This window comes from Dermacentor andersoni, chromosome 5, assembly GCF_023375885.2.
Source record: "Dermacentor andersoni chromosome 5, qqDerAnde1_hic_scaffold, whole genome shotgun sequence".
NCBI classification, from domain to species: Eukaryota; Metazoa; Arthropoda; class Arachnida; order Ixodida; family Ixodidae; genus Dermacentor; species Dermacentor andersoni.
In genome coordinates this window covers 19,550,359-19,561,520 of record NC_092818.1, presented here as the reverse complement: position 1 = coordinate 19,561,520, position 11,162 = coordinate 19,550,359, and the positions used below count along the sequence as shown (strand labels likewise).

At 52.2% G+C, this 11,162-nt stretch overlaps 1 pseudogene; it reads left to right on the top strand.

Annotated features, from left to right (window-relative positions):
* Positions 1-1,277: 1,277 nt before the first annotated feature.
* Positions 1,278-11,162, top strand: part of LOC140218435 (uncharacterized) — a 47,440-nt pseudogene continuing 37,555 nt past the window's right edge.

The following is an 11,162-nucleotide window of genomic DNA, read 5'->3' as shown; positions in this document are numbered from 1 at the left end:
TCGTCATTCGAAGAACAGTTTACTCGGTGCCCTACGTGCACCTGCACTAACAGGAAAATGAACACATAAACTTCCGAATGCGGAAACTGATAAAGAGCACTTGACCTTCCTATAGCCACCTCGAACACTCGCCTTACGGCACAAGGGATAGTCAGCACCTACTAGGAAATCAAGGAAGCTCACCTTACAAATCAGTACACACGATTAGCCCAAACATGCTGTTGTCAGGCACTGCTAGACAGGCTACATCTACAACATGACGTACAGGTACAGGAGAGTGTGGGCGTACCTGAACTATGACACCGGGCTCCCTTAGTTCACCCTCTCCCCTCAGAAATGGATAGAGAAGTACATGACGGCCGACGAGCGGCGCGGATGCATTCCCTCGAGCGCCATTATGGCGGACAAGACGGCGTATAATACGTTGACACTGCTGGCCCAAACCGCAGGGGGTGGTACATGGCTGCAATAGTTCACGAACCAGGACATGTGGACCGGCTCACCTTCAGAGCTCCTGGACCAACACAAGTGGAGAAAGTGGCCATTGCCCTGGCTGCTTCTAATACTTCTTCTAAACATGTCATTACGGACTCGCGAGGGTCGTGCTATAACTATGCGACCGGATAGATCACACCTCTGGCAGAAAGAATATTCCGATGGAGCATGAAAAAAGGAGATCCTTTGAAAAAAACATACTGTCTGGACTCGTACCCAGGGTCTAAGGGGTATGAGACCGCGAATGCGGCGTCCTGAGTACTCATCTCCCGGTTACCTCCCACAGGCTCCATGTACCAGGAAGAGGGCCAACTCCTCACCAGATTTGGCAAATTCCATAATACTATAAAGATAGTCGTCACCGATATCCTATGCTGGATAAGGGGCTCGGCAGGGCGAACGAATGCATGTTCCTGATACCGTTCACAAACAGGATGTTAAGCGCGGCTATTATGAAACCCTTCGACCCCATGGGACAGGAACGACGACGAAGAAGAAGCGCTCGTCCCTAGTCAGAGATCGGCTCCGTGATTGCTAGCCAATTACGCAGTGCTAATTACCTCGAACCAAAGTTTTGCTTGTATTAATGTGTCCGTGAAGGCGAGTGGCATCGACCGATACTAGCTGACCCCAGAGGTGCGTTTTTCTTTGCCAAATTTCGTGACTACATCTACTGCCGCCGTGCGAAAGATTGCTAGCCTTAGGCGTGTTCCGCGGACACTCGGCCCAACACCGTCGAACCGACAGCGCCCTCTCAAACAACAATGATCGTGGACAACCACATGTGCGTTCAAGTTCAAGGAAAAGAGATATCACCCGAGGAATACCACAGCGACGCCGGATGGACGCTCGCGGGGGAACGCATGTCGAGGCTGCGCCAGCGGACCCCCGCCAGCGGCAAGCCCGACGGACCCGGCGGGAGTCAAACAAGCACGAGGTCGAAATTCTACAAGAACGTCAGAGCCTCGGCGATCAAGGCAGCACGCATGCCAGCCATGCCACTAGAAGAAAGCAAGATAGTTGTTAGACCCAGAGGGGGACTGGACATCGTCAAGACCGGCACCACCACCGTCGCTGCGGCCATACTCGCTGCGGCCAAGATCACGAGCGAGGAAAGCGCCGCGGACACCATCTGTCCCAACACACAACAGAACATCATGGTCCTAAGTACACCGAACGAAGACAACGCGGCAAGGTACGCTAAAATCCAGGAAATATCTATTCAAGGCAAACCCTACGAGGTCAGCGCATATCGCACGGCACCTCACGACACCGTAGAGGGCGTCATCAGAGGCATCCCCATCGACGCTAGCGCCGAAGAGCTCGACAGAAACATCGTCAACGAGAGGAACCCGCTAGCAGTGGCCGCAAAATGGATTGGAAGCACGACCACTGTGATTGTGGTGTTCCAGGGGCCCAAGGTACCGAACTTCGTCCGATACGGAGTCACCCTGATACCGTGCCCCCTCTACAAGAAACAAATCGACGTCTGCCAGCAGTGCGGCCGAGTGGGACACCGCAAGGACGTGTGCCCGACCCCCACAATCAAGACGTGCCTGGCCTGCGGACTCGCGAACCCTACAGAAGACCCTCGCTGTACCCCAAAATGTCAGTTGTGCGGAGACGAACACCCGACCGGAGACCGAACGTGCAAGGCGAAATACAAGATCCCCTACGTAGTGCGCAAGCGACAATGGGAGCGCCGACAGGCCGAACACCAGCTGCTGTCGGAGAGCGATTTCCCGCCACTCGACAAGCCGGCAGATGCGCGAAAGTCAAGGACCCCATCGGAAAACCGCGCGCCCAAATCCGGAGACAGCAGCTGCTGCAAGAGAAGCCTCAGCAGGAAAACATCACCATCACGTGAGCGAGTGAGCTGGGTCGACGCAGCGAAAGGAAACAATATATGGAACGCGCAGAAAATCACCGAAACCACGAAGAAATAAGATATGAATAAGGTGCGGGAGGCAAATGAGATCCTAAGACAAGAAAACGCGGCGTTGTGAGCGACCATCAACAACCTCACGAAACAGATCGCCGAGATCCGTCAGTTGCTGCTATGCAACAACGAGCCTCTAGAGAGACCCACGCGAAGCACAAGCAAGACCGAGGAAACGAAAACGAACATCCAGGAGAAAGCCATAGAGGAACCGGCACCGAAGAAGCGAGGCGTCGAGGCCACGCGCACGCAAACAGGAAACGATCGCATCGAAAGCCTCGAAGCGATATTCGAAGCGACATTCAGCAAGCTCGAACAGCTAATCACGACAAACATCGCAGCAGTGACAGCACTGAAACAAACAATGGAGACCTACCAAGCCGTGAACAGGAACAGAGTCGCCTGCATCGAAAGGACCCTACAGCCGATGGTAAGCCACCCGACGTTTGCGCCCCTCTTCACGCAACATCCACCCAACCAGGGAGCCCCGTACACGCCAACGCAATCATGGCCGCCAACGCAACACCAGCAGCAGCAGGTGTAACCGCGTGGCAGTGGAACTGTCGCGGATTCGGAAGGAAGAAGGCAGTCATCCAACAGCACATCGTAGATGCCGCGCGCAAGCCAGACGTTATACTACTACAATAAACACTAACCGACAACCGTCCCTCCCCGGCTACAGAGTGCACAAGGGACCGCCCGACGGCAGAGGCCTGTGCACCCTGGTCAGGAAGGGACTTACGTTCGTCGAACATGAGCTGCAAAGCAATATCAAGATCGAGCACACACTCACCGAAATCATCCCGGGCAAAAAGTGAAAAGGAAGCATATTTCTGCCCAACGTCTACAGCAACCCATCTCAGAGAAAACAGAGATTCAAGACATTACTGCACAGAGCCAGCACCGCAGCGGGCCGCAACACGCTGATTGCGTGCGGAGACTTCAACGCGATGAACCCTGCCTGGGGCTACAACAAGTACACAGCAAAGGGCCGCGACCTGTACCAAGACGCCACGGAACTCGACTACACCCTCATCACGGACCCGACACATCCGACGAGAATTGGTAACTCCGTGTCCCGGGACACCACTCCGGACCTCACGTTCGTCAAGAAAGACATCCGGGGCGCGATCACCTGGAGAAACAAGGGGATCGACCTAGGCAGCGACCACACCATCGTGGAATCGGCATACCAGAACACAACGACACCAGCATCAAAACGCACAGATGGATAGACTGGGATGCCTTTCGAGACGCCAGAAGCCAGAAGAGCGACGGTGACGACGAGATCGAAGACATCGACTCGTGGACGGCCGCAATCACCAAGAGCGTACGCGACGCGATCAAAGAGATTGAAACGGGCGCGGAGATCGACAAAGTAGACAGCCGGCTTGCGCATCTCATCGAGGCCAAACAGACGATACTCAATCGCTAGAAGAAACAGCGGCTTAACCGCAGATTGAGAAAGAAGGTGGCGGAGCTGAACCGAGCGATCGAGAATCACTGCCGCGCTCTCTGCACGCAACAGTGGAACGAGATCTGCAACGCGGCAGACGGGCAGATGCATAGCGGGAAGACGTGGAACCTACTGCGGCACCTGCTCGACGAAGCCAAGACCAAGTCGCACCAAAGGGACAGACTCGCCAGGCTCGTACATCGGGCGGTCTCAGCACACGGCGTCGACGAAGTCACCAGGCGCATTAACGACAAATACCTGCCGACTACACCTACCGAACAACACGCGCCGTACAGCGGCCTGCCTAACGCGAAGCTCGATCGTGACATCGACGTCGAGGAGGTACGCGCGGCCCTGCACGACCTCAACAGCTGGTGGGCAGCCGGCCCGGACCTCGTCACGAACAAGGCGCTCAAGAACCTCGATGACGGCTCGATTGAAAAGCTCGCAAAATACTACAAGTGCTGGAGAGCGGGCGCGCTGCCAAAGCTGTGGAAGACAGCCAAGACCATCCTGATCCCCAAGCCGGGGAAACCGCCGGACACGGATAACCTCCGGCCCATCTCGCTCACCTCCTGCGTGGGCAAGGTGCTGGAGCACGTCCTGCTTAACAGGTGACAAGACTACCTGGAACGAGAAGGGCTGTACCCGGCCACTTTGATCGGCTTCAGACAGCACCTCAGCACGCAGGACGCGATGCTGCAGCTCAAACACCAAATCATCGATGATGGCGGCAGCACCCGCGACAACAAAGCCATCCTAGGGCTCGACCTGCAGAGCGCCTTCGATAAGGTGAAACACTCGGCGATTCTGTCCCAAGTCTCCAAGCTCAACATGGGAGAAAGCTCCTACAACTACATCAAGGACTTCCTCACGGACAGGACCGTCGAGCTACGAGCAGGCGACCTACAGACGAAAGAAAAGAAGAAGCTCGGGAGCACCGGCACACCGCAGGGATCGGTCATTTCGCCGATGCTGTTCAACCTGGTAATGATCGGAGTGGCCGAAAAGCTCGGGCGCATCGAAGACGTCAGGCACACCATCTACGCGGACGATATCACGATATGGGTGACCGGTGGCCGAGACGCCCACATCGAGGGCGCGCTGCAAGCCGCCGTCGACGCAATAGAAGACCAGCTGGAAGGCACCGGACTGAGATGTTCGCCGAGCAAATCGGAGCTTCTCATACTCCCACCTACCAAAAACAGCAGAGGCAAGACCAGACAACGCGAAAACGAAAAAATCAGAATCGAGGTATGCATGTATGGAAGGCATTTCAATTTGGTAAGTGACTACCATGCCTTGTGTTGCCTGGCGGACATAAAGGATCCTTCAGATTGCCTAGCACAATGTAGTCTAAGACTCAAGGAATCCGGCATCACCGTGGTGTATAAGTCTGGAAGGATGCATTCTGACGCCGACTGCCTCTCGCGCGCTCCTGTTGACCTCCCACCGCAAGGCGAACTAGACGACGACGGCTTCCGAGGAACAATAATCGCAGACGATTTCGCCGAGCAACAGCGAGCAGACCCGGAGTTACGAAGCCTTGTGGAGTACTTAGAACACAAGACCAACAATGTCCCTAGAGTCTTTCGGCGTCGACTATCATCGCGTTCTTTACACAACGACGTCTTCGTAAAAAAGAACTCCCCAGTCCGCACCAACTACCACCTCGTCGTGCCCTCAGCACTCCGCCCAGATGTCCTGCACGACGACAGCACAACCGGGCACCTCAGGTATTCCCGCACGCTTGCAAGAATACAAGAGAACTGCTATTGACCACGCCTGACCGCCAACTTCGCCCATTATGCAAAGACATGCCGTGGCTGCCAGCGACGCAAGACACCACCGACAAAGCCAGTAGGATTACTACAGCTGATCGAGCCTCCTTGCCGACCATTTTAGCAAATAGGAACGGATTGGCTCGGACCCTTCCCGACGTCAACATACTGAAGTAAGTGAATCGTCGTGGCGATGGACTATCTCACCCTCTTCGCTGAAAAGAAAGCTGTGCGAAGCTTCGAAATTCTTGGTCGAAAACATCCTGCTGCGACATGGTGCCCCAAAAGTCCTCATCGCCGACACAGGAACGGCCTTTACATCACAGCTCATACAAGCCATTCTACAATACAGCCGGACAAGCCGCAAGAGGACAACTGCCTACCATGGTCTTATGGAGCGGCTTAACAAGACCCCCGCTGACATGCTAGCAATGTAGGTGGATGCAGAGGACAATGCGTGGGATGCCGTCACGCTGTACGTAACTTCGCTTATAACACAGTAGTGCAAGAGACAACGCAGTTCACACAATTCAAGCTAGTTTACGGAAGGAACCCGACGACGATTTTCGACGCCATGCGGCCGAACTTCACCGACGAAGAGAATGCCGATGTTGCCGCCTATCTCTAGTGCACCGAAAAAGCCCGACAGCTTGCCCACCTGAGCATAAAGAACCAGCAGAGGACCGACAGCCGGCACTACAATGTTCGACGACGCTACACTCTGGAATGCTTACACGCTTAAGGATGTTTTCTTGTCGTCCTAACACCCTTACCGCTAGGGCCTTACGAAAATTTATGGAGGTCGACAACGGAGTTCTAACTCGACGTGCAATTTTATAATATGCAGTTGAAAACTATGTAATTCTTCTGGCCGCCTTGAACGCACAGAAATATCGGACAGGTGAGTTTCATATCTCTCCCTGTGAAATTCTCTTGTCCGATATTTCAGTGCGCCCAATGCCGTCAGAATGATTATATAGTTCTCAACTACGTTTTTAGTTATTTCTGGTTAGACCTCCGTTGTCGGCATCTATAGATTGTTCTAAGGCCCTAAGGGTGAGGGTGTTACCAGTGCGACAAAAATTAGCCCTAATTGGGTATACGCGTTTTTACCGTGTATACATGGAATACTAGCTCGGTGACCGTGTTTGGGTATGGATTCCGATACGCTGACGAGGACTCAGCGAGAAACTGTTATCATGCTATTTCGGACTTTACGAAATCATCTGACGTATTCGCGCACTGGAGTGTGAGGTCAATGCCAGACGGCATTTTGCAATCACAGCGGCACCGCGCGCGAGCTGAAGTAGTCAGCGTGGTACGTCTTAAGCCTTTCTGCGCCCGCTGACGAACTCAGGGACTTTTTTTCTTTGTCGCCCTTCTTTCTTTATTAGGCGAGGTTTCATTTTCACTTTCGTATCTGTAAGGTCGGGACGGTGCTTTTTAAAAGGCGGGGGGGGGGGGGGGGGGGGCATTGACACGTGTACTTATTTATCTTTTTCTCGGGGTTTGCATTTCACCTATACTAACAATTTTGTAGCAATTGCTACGATTCGGTGGATGTCTCATGTCCACTTTATTAACTACTTCTCTCCTCCTTGCGGGTTTCCACAGTACTATTAGGTTTCTTCGAGTTGTTGTTAAGTTTGACTTTGCCCTGCCTGCTGCTGCCCGCCTGGTTAGCTAAGATGATATAGCGGCTGCGCCGTAAAGGTGGTGGTCCCGGGTTCAAATCGCGGACAAGGACAAAATTTTTCTTAAACTGCGAGGCTTTTGTTTCGAAGAGACCGTGTGGGTTTCCTTTGTAGCAATTGCTATGATTGGGTGGATGTCTCATTTCTACTTTATTATTTCTCTCCACCTTGCGGGCTTCCGCAGAACTATTACGTCAAAATGTCTTTAGTTGGCGTTTCTGCCGACGTGAGGATGCTAACTGTTATAGGATTATTTAGCAATTAGATGCCTTCATCTGAGTTTAAAATGTGCACTCTAGCGTCACAATTTCAGAAATCATGGCAATTTTTACTTACCTTCACTGAGCGATTCCTTTTCTGAAAAATAAAGAATACACGCTGATTATTAGGTATCCACATCACAAACCAGGAGGGCTACTCGCTTGGTCTCGCTTTCACTGAAAACAGCGGGGGGCGTATTGCTTTGCTATTCAGCCACAATATACAGGATTTTTTTTTTTTTTGAGAATGCATATCTTTCATAAAAAGGTTATCAGCGCAGCGGACGTGCCGTGCTTGCGGAGAAGTTGCTAGGTGAGGTGGGCTTATTTTGCCAGTAATAACGTGAGCTTCTGAAGGCGAATTAACACAAATGTATTAATTACTTGTTTTATTAGTGCCTTAGGGATATTTCTTTAAATGGCGAATGTGAAGGCAGTCTTCACTTTATTTCCTAAAGGACCCTCGTGTGAGGGTATTACATAAGAGGGGGGACACATATAGATTAAGAACAGAATGCAGAAAAGAAATTGAACTAATTATGCAAACAAAAATTATTATGGTGATTCACATTTTAATGCACCGCCATTTTTTTTTATCTTGAAAGTCACACGGAAACTGAGATATTTATCAATAAATTCCAATGGTAAATCCCGGCACTATCGAAACCGAGCGCCGTGGGAGCGCAAGAAAAAAGAAAGGCGCCGCCACTATCATATTAGGCCGAAACGCCACATGACGATAAGCGGGAGGAAGCTTAAAACCGAATGTCTCGGCCAGTCGCTGCAACTACTGATACGGCACGCTTTCCCGGGCACGTATGTGCGGCACTGTGAAACACAACCTAAATAGCACAAGGCCTGTTCGCTCCCACCCATAACGTCATGCTACTGGCGCGACTGCTTGATGGGTAGGGTATGCTCCCGAGTAAAGGCCAGAATACATGGAGCGAACTTTCACGACGAAGTTCGGGCGGCAGAAAATCTGCCGCGGCGCGACGCCGTATGTTCGTCGGGCTGCGCTACATGGAGCGAAGACAGGCCGGCCGCCGCCGGCGAGTCGCTGCGTTGTTATCAGTGTGGCTAGACGAGGCAAATGCGCTGTACTGGAATACATGACAAAAAAAAACACTTTAACGACAATTATTATCGCTTTTCAATTACGGAACACTCTAAAAACGCTTAAAATTTTGTTTAGAAATGATTTCTAGTCTTTTTTATGTGTTTGAGACATTCATGTGCCGATGTAGTTTAAGAAAAGCGGCGATGCTATGCGTTCTGGCAACACTGGGCGGGTAAACAACTTTTGGCTCCTCCGACTCCGCGGCTCTGTTCTGTGGCTCAACGCGCGCGCGGCCGAAGCAAGCAGACCTCAAAGTAGCGCACGTGAGCTTGTCTAACCTTGGCTGTTATTAACTTGTTAAATTCCAGCCGCGCCGCTTTGGATGCCATGAATACGAAAAGTGGGAGACCGGCGTGAACGATAGAGCGGGATCGGGATACACGGACAAGCGGGAAAGCCTAGCCGGAAGTCAGGGCGGATAGTGAGACCTGATTGGCTCGCTTTGGGGCGCCGCTCGTTTGCCGCTTCCGGTATCGTCGCCGCCCGACGAACTTTTCTGCGCCGGCTGGATCGGCGGCGAACGACGTTTTCTCCGCCGCCGCGCGTCGCGCGTACGCCGCCGGGCGTCGAACGCCGACTATTCGTCGCATATTCGCTCCATGTATTCTGGCCTTAATAAGGCTGCGGTGATTTTGGTGTGACCGCTTCCGTCAAGCCAGCCTTCGCAATGAAAATTTCAAGCCAGTAGCGTGACGTCATGGATCCGAATGAACGGGTCCTGTGCTGTCTAGGTGGCGTTGCAATCTGTAGGGTCCTCACCCCGCAATTTACAGGGCGTTGCCTTCTGACGCGCAGCGGGATGCGCTCCGTCTCGATATTATCTGAATTGAGCTTTGGAATTTGAGGAATATCTCCAGTGAGGTGCGATTATCAAGATTTCTGAAAGGTGGGTGTGCATAATATGCCACGGCATCCAAATTTTCCATTTAGCAACTGCTCTAAGGCATTAATAGAACGTGAATTAACGAATCTTTGTTATTAGTCTTCTCAAGATCATGCTATTAGCGGCAACGTATGTCCTCATCGCCTAGAAGCTCGTCTGCAAGGACGCCATGTTAGCTGCCCCCATAACATTTTCATAAAAATCTGTATGGTTAGAAAAAACGCCCTGTATATTTGTTAACATCCGCGCTTCTATTACCCCTTAAACCGTTTATCGCAACGACAGTGTTCCTTCAATTCCCACGAGAACGACTAAATGTGCACAACGCTCCGGCGTACCTCTGAAATTTGTCTCAACATAGCTAAGTCTCGAGACGAAAATTCACGGACGATTACGACACTCCCTAATGCAAAATTTAAGCGCAGCTCTATACATGTTTTCATTTCGCGATATATTGGCTGGCGCGTGCAATCCGTCTTGTGCGGCACATTGTAAACGGATCAAAGTGTGGCGCGACTGCCTTGCTAACGGGAGATCGCGAGAGGCAGCGCGTGGGTGAGGCGTCGGTGCGATTTACAACCGCCTTAGAAGCATTTTGGTGCCAGCTAGTTGGTACGGGTTATTCATTTTAAATAGCGCCAAAAAACGTACGGACAAGGAAGAGCACAAGACCAGCGCCGCCACAGACAGACCTCCGGTCATGCAGCGCTCTGTTTTCATATATGGTATCGGTGGACGCGCTCGCCGCATAGGATCGGTGAACAGACGCCGGCGCCGGCGCGCTACTCTGGCACCATCTCATAGAAGTTGTCGTCGCAGAGTCCGTGTTTAGCGGCACTAATGTTGAATTCCAATGGCAGATCCAGATCAAGTTTTTCTGCTCTGTATGGAGCAATCCTATTCCAATGGCAGAATGGGAGCGTGAGCTGTGTGTTCCAATGGCAGATTGGGACCAGCCGGTGATCCCGGATTGCTCCGTGGAGCAAAAATATTTGCTCCGCCGAAATCGGCAGATTTGACCGGAAGTCCTCGTGACGTATTTCCTTCACCCACCTCTGCTTCCTGTCACGGTCTCCTGTTTCCGGTCGTGGGTAGCTATCGACGACATGGGAAACGTGGACGCAGCTTCGCGTCGTGCGATTTTGTTCGTGCTCCTAGACAACTCCAACTCGGACTACAATTTCCAAGTCGAGTGATGATTCTTCTGACACGGACAGTGAAATGGGGTGGTGGGTTGCGCTTCCAAGCGCTTGTTCCTTTCTCTATTCTAGCGCCCTCTCACTTGATTTTCCTGCACTAAGTGCCCCCGTGGGAGCGCACGCATTCCCTTCGCAGACATAAGTTTTTCTTCTAGCGCTTTGGCCAAAACCTCCTTCTCCGCTTTCCTTCTCACGCTCTATTCGCTATCGCCGTCTTTCATCCCCCGCTCTGCTCCGCGTTTGCTGTTTCCTCCTTCGCTGTGCTCGTCCGCTCGGTTACGCCGAGGCATGCCGACGAGGGACGCCAATGCTGAATGCAGGAGCGAGCGCCTAAG